We start from the raw sequence: 10637 nt of genomic DNA on the forward strand, positions 1-10637 counted from the left end.
TTTGCGACTGTGGCGAGCGCTAGCGCTAACTCTGAAAATCTGTTCATTGAGGCTCTGAACTTTACCACTTATATAGAAAACTGCTAATTTACATATGAATGGCTTTGACTAAAAATAACTCTCTAACTACTGGAAATTGATGACATTTCAGTTCACGGTTCAAATTTGTGATCAAAATGACCTGTCAATCATAACTAAAGGTTGTCTGACCTGTAAAGTATCACATACACCGGGCCTGACTTGGACGCTGGCCAAGTTCAGGGACCGTTAGCAAATCAAATTACATAAAATTTACAGGCGTTGCCTTAGGGGTCAAGAAACTTTAAAACTCTAAAGAACTCAAATTTGAAATCACTATACGAATATATGGAAAGGAAAACTAGGTTGCTAAACAGCGTCAAATCAGACTGGTGAAAATAGGTTTGTTTGTTTTCTATTCTATACTCGAGTATTAAACTCAACTGTGTCTAGACCATAGACTACAATAACACGGCATTCTATATCAACTGCATACACGAGTATACTTAACAGTAATGTAAACAATCGAAATACATAGTAAAATACCGAGTGTTTCGTTAGACATGTGTACATACATACATACAATACACACTCACACACAGACATTTCTTGATGCCTAAAGCATCACTCACAGAACCTCAATTCAATTGTGCTCATAACAGTTATATTTTGAATAGGCTACCCTAACTTGTAATGACATGATATTGGTTTACTTACTGGCTCAGGTTTTTCTCTGGCATTACATTTCTTCAGATGTCTTTGTAATTGATCTTGATAAAGAGTGCTACAAAGTATACACAAATTACATTCTATTATTACTTCAAAATTATTACAGCACAATTTAGAATAGAAACATAATTTTGTAAATGAAATGAAAAATTAGAATTAGAAGGAGATATAAAGTAGATTTTAACTAAAGGCTTCTGAGGATGAACAATATTATATATATGATTTATTCCGGAATTTAGGCCACCGGCCCTTAATACAAATTGTCAAAGTGAACAGACAACATATAGAAAAATACCGCTAATGGCATTGTAGCACAACTGTAAAAATGTTTATCCATATGGTAGTCCATGCTAACAATAAGTGTTAATTTGGTGAATGACTATCCAGTTGCCTATCCAACCATGTTGCTATCTTTACGATGCTATCATTTGGCTGTTGCTATGGGCATGGTCATTTTGTTAGATATATCTGCATACATTTTTGTATGTTTTTGTTCACTAGTGTATGAATTCCTAATATTATCTTTGCAATATATGTGATCATTTGGCTGTTGCTATGGGCGTGGTCTTGTTGCTAGTCAAATTTACGTACATTTTTTGAATGTTTATTCAATTATCTATTAATCCCTGTTGTTATCTTTGTGAAATACATGACGGTTTGGCTGTTGCTATGGGCGTGGTCATGGTTGCTAGGGTATTTGCATACATTTTTTTAATGTATACTCATTTGCCTACCAGATGATGTTGCTAAGGGCGTGGTCATGGTAGCTAGGGCCAATTTTGTCAAAATGCTTTGAAGAAAATCTGCTGAGTAACACTTTCAGAAACATCTCACCAAGTTTCAGACTCGGTGACCAATCACTTTTTGAGATATGTTTTTGACCAAAAATGAACATTTTTACACCTAATTTGCATATCACTCATGGAATCATTGTATGCTTAATATTTCTTCATCCATACATCCCTTGATGCATTCCCATTAGATTTCAGCCCAATCTGCTCAGTAGTTTTGGAATTATAGATTTTTAACCAAAAAGACACATTTTTAGCCCTAATTTGCATATCACTGATGGAAACATCATGTCATGAACAAATCTTACCTTAGGGACCGGTCAGTTTCTTCGGCCTGGGGGGGGGGGGGGGGGGGTCACCCTGTTTTTGAAATTGGCAATTGGGGGTCATGCTGTTTTGAAAATTGTGGATAGGGGGGTCATTGTGTTTTAAATTATGATGGAAGAAAAAAATCCTTTCTACAATGGCATATAGCCTTGTCTGAAATGTGGTACATGTCAATATTTGTTCTTGTCCCTGTTTCTTACATGATTTCTTTAATATTACTTATTAGTTCAAACATAACTATACATATACATATACATGTATTACCTAGCTACCACACTAGTTACAGAACATGTCATGTAAATGCTTGGCTGTTTCACAATCAATGTTTCACTTATATTGCAGTTTGGGGCAAAAGTGAACTTGAAGGTTTCGTAATGGCAATTTTCATAGATAGTTTATAAATGAAGTTAATCTAAATTATTCTACTTGTCATGTTATTGACACTACAAATCACCACATCTATCAGATTCCAGTTTCTATTATACACTAGGTATGACCACCTAAAGTTCTCTAACATACCGGTGACTTTATTATACATATATTAATGCCCCTATACTAATGTTACATGTCTATTTTATGTGATATAGGAAACTCATTTAAAACGTACATTTACGTTAGCTTTTCGAAGCTTGGAAATATTACCTCAAAGGTTATGAATAACCTAAACATTGCCTTAGTATCTCAAGCAAAAAACTCCATATCTGCCAGGGGGAAAACCCCAAGGACTTCCTCACCCCAGAGGTCACTCATGCATTCAACCAACAACCAGATGCACCAACAACCTTTTTACTGTCATAATGGTATTAAACTTTTCTTAAATATTTTCACCCTATTCTAATTTGAGATGATATTGTCTTTTCAAGATGTGAAATGTTTGCCAAGACAGTCTAAAATTGCCTTAATCTCCAAATCTCCCCTACCAATGATACTACCATTAGATGAGCTGACCTTTACCACATGTATATAATGATGCCATTTAACTTTTTAAGAACATATTTCAACCCTTAGTGTAAGTTATAAAGAATAGTTTCTGATACTTGCTGTCTTGTAAAGCATGGATTAAGTTATTGCTTGAAGGGTCTAAATAGCGTAAATATTGGCTATAAGAGTAAAAATCCTCCAGGGCTTCTAGAGGGAGACCCCCTCAGACCCCCCGCATGAGGTGGACATATCCCAGTCTCAAGCTCTTCCCCTCTTACTGTCAAGATGCTATCAAAGTATATTTCAAAAGTATTTCAACCCTATGTAGTTGTTTTTTACATGTTGGTGTTGTCTTGTAAGGCTTGGAAATTATTGTCTGAAAGGGTCTGAATAGTCTCAAAATTGACTTTTTTAGGGAAAAAACCTCCAGGACTTCTAGGGGGAGACCCCCTAGGACCCCCCATGGCAGCTGTACATATTCCCTTCTCAAGCTTTCCCTCTACCCTACCTTTCACTGTCAAGATGCTATTAAACTCCTTTTCAAATATATTTACCCTGTGTAGTCAATAATTATAATTATGATAGTGCTAACCCGGGATCTTATAAAGTAGATGCAAGACAGTCAAGCAGTCCACACTGAGTCACGATCAAAGAATACCTGTCACTCATACGAATATCATATAAGGGGGGGGGGGGGGGGGGGGGGGGGGTCATCATGTTTTAGAATTAAGTGATAGGGGGGTTAGCCTGTTTTGGGTTTTACAGATAGGGGGGGTCAGTGACTTTTTGTCGGCCCGATTTAAGAATCCATCGCCCCCCCTCCCCCCAGGCTGGAGAAACTGACCAGTCCCTTACACCCCCTTAAAAATGTTCCCACCAAATTTTGCACCAATCTGCCCAGTAGTTTCTGAGTTTAAGTTTTTTGACCAAAAATCACTTTTTTTACCCAAATCACACACCTGTGACGCGATCGTTTTGATTTGAACAATATTCCAATTAGATACCCAAGGTAATGGACCCACCAAATATCATGGCAATCGGTTCAGCGTTTTTTGACTTTACGTTGTTTACACATACACACACACACAGCCAGACAGACAGACAGACGCCGGGTGATCCCTATAACACCACTGAACCTCAGTTCAGTTGTGCTAAAAAGAATAATCTGCAGGCTACGTTAAGTGTGCCTCAAAATTACAAAATAAAAATAACAAAATTACACAGATTCAAGTATTATATTATTTTATATATATGTAAAAATAATATTTAAAAAATATATAAAAAATAATAATAATAATAATAATAATAATAATAATAATAATAATAATAATAATAATAATAATAAAAATAAAATTACACAGTTCACATATTCTTCTTCTTCTACTGATGTTTTCAAAACATCCACTTTCTACTCTCAAATTATGACTTGACACTCTGAACATGCACAAAGCTCACCGAATAATACTGATCTCAATTACACTAATTTACAGATAAATATTTCTCTAAAATTAAATTCTTTTTGAAAAGACAGTAGATATCTAATTTTGGAGATGCAAAAAGAACAATGAACAATATTCCTACAAAACTTAACAGAAACTGATAACGAAGTAATATAATTATAATCTATGCTACTGGGATTGCTGTTGTTTTGAATGGCAAGTTTCACAACCTATCCTGGACGCTTCTTCAGGCCGACTGATGATGTGATGAGAGACGGTTCATGGCACCTGACAGAGTAGAATTGTCATGTGATGATGAGATAGTTCATGACACCTGACAGAGTAGAATTGTCATGTGATGATGAGATAGTTCACGACACCTGACAGAGTAGAATTGTCATGTGATGATGAGATAGTTCATGACACCTGACAAAGTAGAATGGTCATGTGATGATGAGATGGTTCATGACACCTGACAGAGTAGAATTGTCATAGGTAAATGGAGACTACCTGATAGTTATATGATATTATAGATGTAGTAAGTGGAGACTACCTGATTGTTATATGATAATATAGATGTAGTAAGTGGAGACTACCTGATTGTTATATGATATTATAGATATAGTAAGTGGAGACTACCTGATTGTTATATGATAATATAGATGTAGTAAGTGGAGACTACCTGATTGTTATATGATATTATAGATATAGTAAGTGGAGACTACCTGATTGTTATATGATAATATAGATATAGTAAGTGGAGACTATCTGATTGTTATATGATATTATAGATATAGTAAGTGGAGACTACCTGATTGTTATATGATATTATAGATATAGTAAGTGGAGACTACCTGATTGTTATATGATATTATAGATATAGTAAGTGGAGACTACCTGATTGTTATATGATATTATAGATGTAGTAAGTGGAGACTACCTGATTGTTATATGATATTATAGATGTAGTAAGTGGAGACTATCTGATTGTTATATGATAATATAGATGTAGTAAGTGGAGACTACCTGATTGTTATTTGATATTATAGATGTAGTAAGTGGAGACTACCTGATTGTTATATGATATTATAGATGTAGTAAGTGGAGACTACCTGATTGTTATATGATAATATAGATGTAGTAAGTGGAGACTACCTGATTGTTATTTGATATTATAGATATAGTAAGTGGAGACTACCTGATTGTTATATGATATTATAGATATAGTAAGTGGAGACTACCTGATTGTTATATGATATTATAGATGTAGTAAGTGGAGACTACCTGATTGTTATATGATAATATAGATGTAGTAAGTGTAGACTACCTGATTGTTATATGATATTATAGATGTAGTAAGTGGAGACTACCTGATTGTTATATGATATTATAGATGTAGTAAGTGGAGACTACCTGATTGTTATATGATAATATAGATGTAGTAAGTGGAGACTACCTGATTGTTATATGATATTATAGATGTAGTAAGTGGAGACTACCTGATTGTTATATGATATTATAGATGTAGTAAGTGGAGACTACCTGATTGTTATATGATAATATAGATGTAGTAAGTGGAGACTACCTGATTGTTATATGATATTATAGATGTAGTAAGTGGAGACTACCTGATTGTTATATGATAATATAGATGTAGTAAGTGGAGACTACCTGATTGTTATATGATATTATAGATATAGTAAGTGGAGACTACCTGATTGTTATATGATATTATAGATATAGTAAGTGGAGACTACCTGATTGTTATATGATATTATAGATGTAGTAAGTGGAGACTGATTGTTATATGATATTATAGATATAGTAAGTGGAGACTACCTGATAGTTATATGATAATATAGATATAGTAAGTGGAGACTACCTGATTGTTATATGATATTATAGATATAGTAAGTGGAGACTACCTGATAGTTATATGATATTATAGATGTAGTAAGTGGAGACTACCTGATTGTTATATGATATTATAGATGTAGTAAGTGGAGACTATCTGATTGTTATATGATAATATAGATGTAGTAAGTGGAGACTACCTGATTGTTATATGATAATATAGATATAGTAAGTGGAGACTACCTGATAGTTATATGATATTATAGATGTAGTAAGTGGAGACTACCTGATTGTTATATGGTATTATAGATGTAGTAAGTGGAGACTACCTGATTGTTATATGATAATATAGACCACTGTCATACATACATGTACATACACACACTCACTGCTATTACATCATCTTTATACTTACTGTTTAGGATCCAGGGGACATGGTATTCTTTTCCTTGCATCCTGTGAAAGTAATGGCACAGTTAGCTATAAGTTGCTATAGTTTATGTTCATATAGGTTCCGTACTTATACTTGTACTTGTACATGTATATCAATTCAAGTTTTCTGTTATTCCACATACAAGCATGTTGATACTCGTATCGTATATATACAATTGTACATCAGCTATCTCAACTCTCATTTACACTTGGTATTTCAACATTACTACATACGATCATAACACACTACACTGATTGATTCAAGTGTCTGTAAAAATCAATTAGCCTGTTTACCACGCTGTAAAGATACATTGTTAGCTGATTGTACCTCCTAGCCAGTTTACTGTACTGTCAAGAAACATTCTTAGCTGATTGTACCTCTTCGCCTGTTTACTGTATTGTCTAAGTGTACACACAATTCTGATTACATTCTAAGTGTACACACAATTCTGATAACATTCTAAGTGTACACACAATTCTGATAACATTCTAAGTGTACTCACAATTCTGATAACATTCTAAGTGTACACACAATTCTGATAACATTCTAAGTGTACACACAATTCTGATAACATTCTAAGTGTACACACAATTCTGATAACATTCTAAGTGTACACACAATTCTGATAACATTCTAAGTGTACACACAATTCTGATAACATTCTAAGTGTACACACAATTCTGATAACATTCTAAGTGTACACACAATTCTGATAACATTCTAAGTGTACTCACAATTCTGATAACATTCTAAGTGTACACACAATTCTGATAACATTCTAAGTGTACACACAATTCTGATAACATTCTAAGTGTACACAATTCTGATAACATTCTAAGTGTACACACAATTCTGATAACATTCTAAGTGTACTCACAATTCTGATAACATTCTAAGTGTACACACAATTCTGATAACATTCTAAGTGTACACACAATTCTGTTTCATTGTCTTTCCATGTCACACAATATATGGAATAAAATCATTCTTCCACCACTAATCACGAATTTACAACTAGTCATTCAATACTATGATACCTCAATTTAGTGGAAGGATGAAAATTTACGTCGTTTATCGAAGCCCTTAGCGGAAGAGACAAATCCTAGACATAATCAGAATGACTTCCTATATGTTTATAGATAGTAACTGTGTGTATTTTTCATCATATGACGTTTTATCTTTTACAAAGTAAACAAGTCATTGAGAATGACACAGTCCCCGCTATGATTGGGTTTTAAGGAACTGGCAGTTTATGTTGTCATTTTCTTGATATCACTACTCTGATCACGCAACAACACCTAAATCAAACATACTTAGATATGTTGTGTCTGCTTGTTGGACATGGAGCATGCCTACTCATGTTGTATCTCCTGGTTGGACATGGGACATCCCTACTCTTCAAGATGACGTGATGGAATAATACATTCAACAATAAAGGATGGGTCGGGTATGGGAGGGATCTGTTCAAGCATGTCTGAGTTATGGCGTTGGACATGGAAAATTCACAAACAAAATGGCTGCCAGGCAGCCATATTGGATCGTATCATGACAAAAATGGATATGCACATGTATGTCATAGAACACTGTCCTAATACCAACTTTGAATGAGATCTGTTCAAGCATGTCTGAGTTATGGCTTTGAACATGGACAATTCGCAAACAAAATGGCTGCAGGCAGCCATATTGGATCATATCATGACGAAAATGGATATGCACATGTATGTCATAGAACACTGTGCTAATACCAACTTTGAATGAGATCTGTTCAAGCATATCTGAGTTATGGCTTTGGACATGGAAAATTCGCAAACAAAATGGCTGCTAGGCGGCCATATTGGATCGTATCACGACAACAATGAATATGCACATGTATGTTATAAAACACTGTCCTAATACCAAATTTGAATGAGATCTGTTCAAGCATGTCTGAGTTATGGCTTTAGACAGGGAAAATTTGCAAACAAAATGGCGGCTAGGCGACCATATTCGATCGTATCATGAAACAAATTGACGTGCATATGTATGCTATTGTATGTTGCCCCTGTACCAAGTTTGGACGGACGGACGGACGGACGGACGGACAGACGGACGGACGGACGGATAAACGGAACCCAATCCATAAGTCCCCGTTCCGGACTTCGTCCGGCGGGGACTAACAATAACAATAAATAGCATAAATGCTCAGATTTGAGAGTATTTGTGTTATAAGTTTGACAAGCAACCCACACACCCGAAATGGAATGAGCCACTAATCATTACGTGTAGCTCCACACTTCACACCATTATTGATTCAGGGAAATAAACTACAACATGGAAAGTACGTAATTTTGTTGTGTAACTAGTGATTTAGTGAGTGTTTTGAAGTTTATTTCTGTCAATCTCTCAGTCACATCCTGTATATATGTTTGAGACCAGTAACTGTTTGGTGTTTGTGGGGGTGGGGTGGGGTGGGGGGTTGTACATGTATACATGTGTGTGACTGAATGAATGTAAAATATTTATTATGTACCTGTTATGCCAAAATTTACGTCAGTTTGAGGTTTCCAAGTGGACATTGCAAAATAAGAGCTTGACACACAAAAATCATTTATATGATATTTACTTACTATTACTAGTATGATATTACATGTAGTATTTTAGGACAGGTGAAATGTTTGCAATATGAATTAGGCTAGTGCCACCACCCACGATATTTGTCGTCACTGAAAATTTCCCAACAAATAAATCACACAGAACTCGAACGCTTCCATTCTACCTTATAATACCAAATGCAAACTAATTATTTCATTTCTCGTGCAGCGCACAACCACTCAAAAAATCTTCAAAGCGGCAGCCATTCGGCCGGGCACTGTACCAATGTCATGCATACGCACAATAACGCTGACACTTGTGACACCACCACTACGGAGACTTTTTTGAGTGTTTTGTGCGCTGCCCGAGAAATTAAATAATTGCCTTCCATTTGGTGTTTTAAGGTAAAATGGCTACTGACACCGGGGTGGTACTATACTCGGCCTTTTTTTAAATGTATGGTAAATAAGACAAGGTTTGACCATAGACCCTCCACCCACTTGTTGGTGGAGGAGGGTCTATGGTTGACGAGCCGCGAACTGTTTACAATATTCAAACACCCTACGATTTCAACAAACAATTACGATAATCAAACCACCACTAAAACTCACCTAAATGCCGTCAACAGAAGCGCACTTAAATATATTCCATGATTTTTAACATCGATAACCAAAATTTGTCTTATTTTAAAAATCAGACACGTGTCTTCTTTCGCGGTGAGTGAACCTGCGCGATCACAGAAACAAGTGTAATTTTACCCCTTACTATAGTTGGCTAAATACGTCAATATTAACGATATTATCGACATTTTATTGTATTCTGATAGAAATATTCTGAGACATAACTCGGGAAATAAATGCCTGTGTGCCTGTGCTATGGATGTATGCTACGAGTTCGACACGTCTGGACATTGTCGACACATTATCTACAGAAACATCACGTAGACGTACGTTACCTGAACGTCAGTCTCAAGGTGGGCATGTTGAGCACAGTACTTTTTGTTGATAAGTGGGGCCAGCTTGCAATACCGTTTCTTCCTCGTAACATAGAACGCACATGCTTCAGACACATGAGCCGCCATGTTTTAGTGAGAACGCCACCACCGGCTTATGATTAAAAATTCAAACTTACGTTTTCACTCGTGTTTACCATATTTGCGCTATACCTCGATGGAAATTTTTAACACCGCGGTGGAAAAGTTTCACCTAGGTGGACATTATTTACATAGTGGTAGAAATCATTTCACCATGGTGGAAATTATTTACACTGTGGTGGAAATGTTTTCACTGCAGTAGAGTTGATTTCCACCGTAAGTTTTCACCGCAATTGGAATTATTTTAATATTCTACGTTGCGGTGAAAATTATTTTCTACCGTGTTGGATATTATTTTCCACCGCAGTGACAACAATAGACTGATAGGCTTGCAACTTCGTTACGATAATAAAAACTGCCTCATACTTTGTGTTTTCTTGCCCACTGATTGTGAAGACAATTTTCACTTATGTGACTTACATATATCTAAGATCAACAATATTATTGAGTCTAGTGGGTGC

General features: G+C 35.5%; 1 long non-coding RNA gene across 1 annotated transcript; it reads right to left on the reverse strand.

Moving 5' to 3' along the window:
• Positions 1–734: 734 nt before the first annotated feature.
• Positions 735–10163, reverse strand: LOC144436405 (uncharacterized). The gene is made up of 3 exons (XR_013480956.1): positions 10039–10163; positions 6495–6535; positions 735–802 (listed from the first exon to the last, which is right to left on the reverse strand). It is a non-coding gene; the product is annotated as an uncharacterized LOC144436405 (long non-coding RNA).
• Positions 10164–10637: the final 474 nt, after the last annotated feature.

The sequence above is a fragment of the Glandiceps talaboti genome, chromosome 6 (assembly GCF_964340395.1).
Source record: "Glandiceps talaboti chromosome 6, keGlaTala1.1, whole genome shotgun sequence".
Classification (NCBI taxonomy): domain Eukaryota; kingdom Metazoa; phylum Hemichordata; class Enteropneusta; family Spengelidae; genus Glandiceps; species Glandiceps talaboti.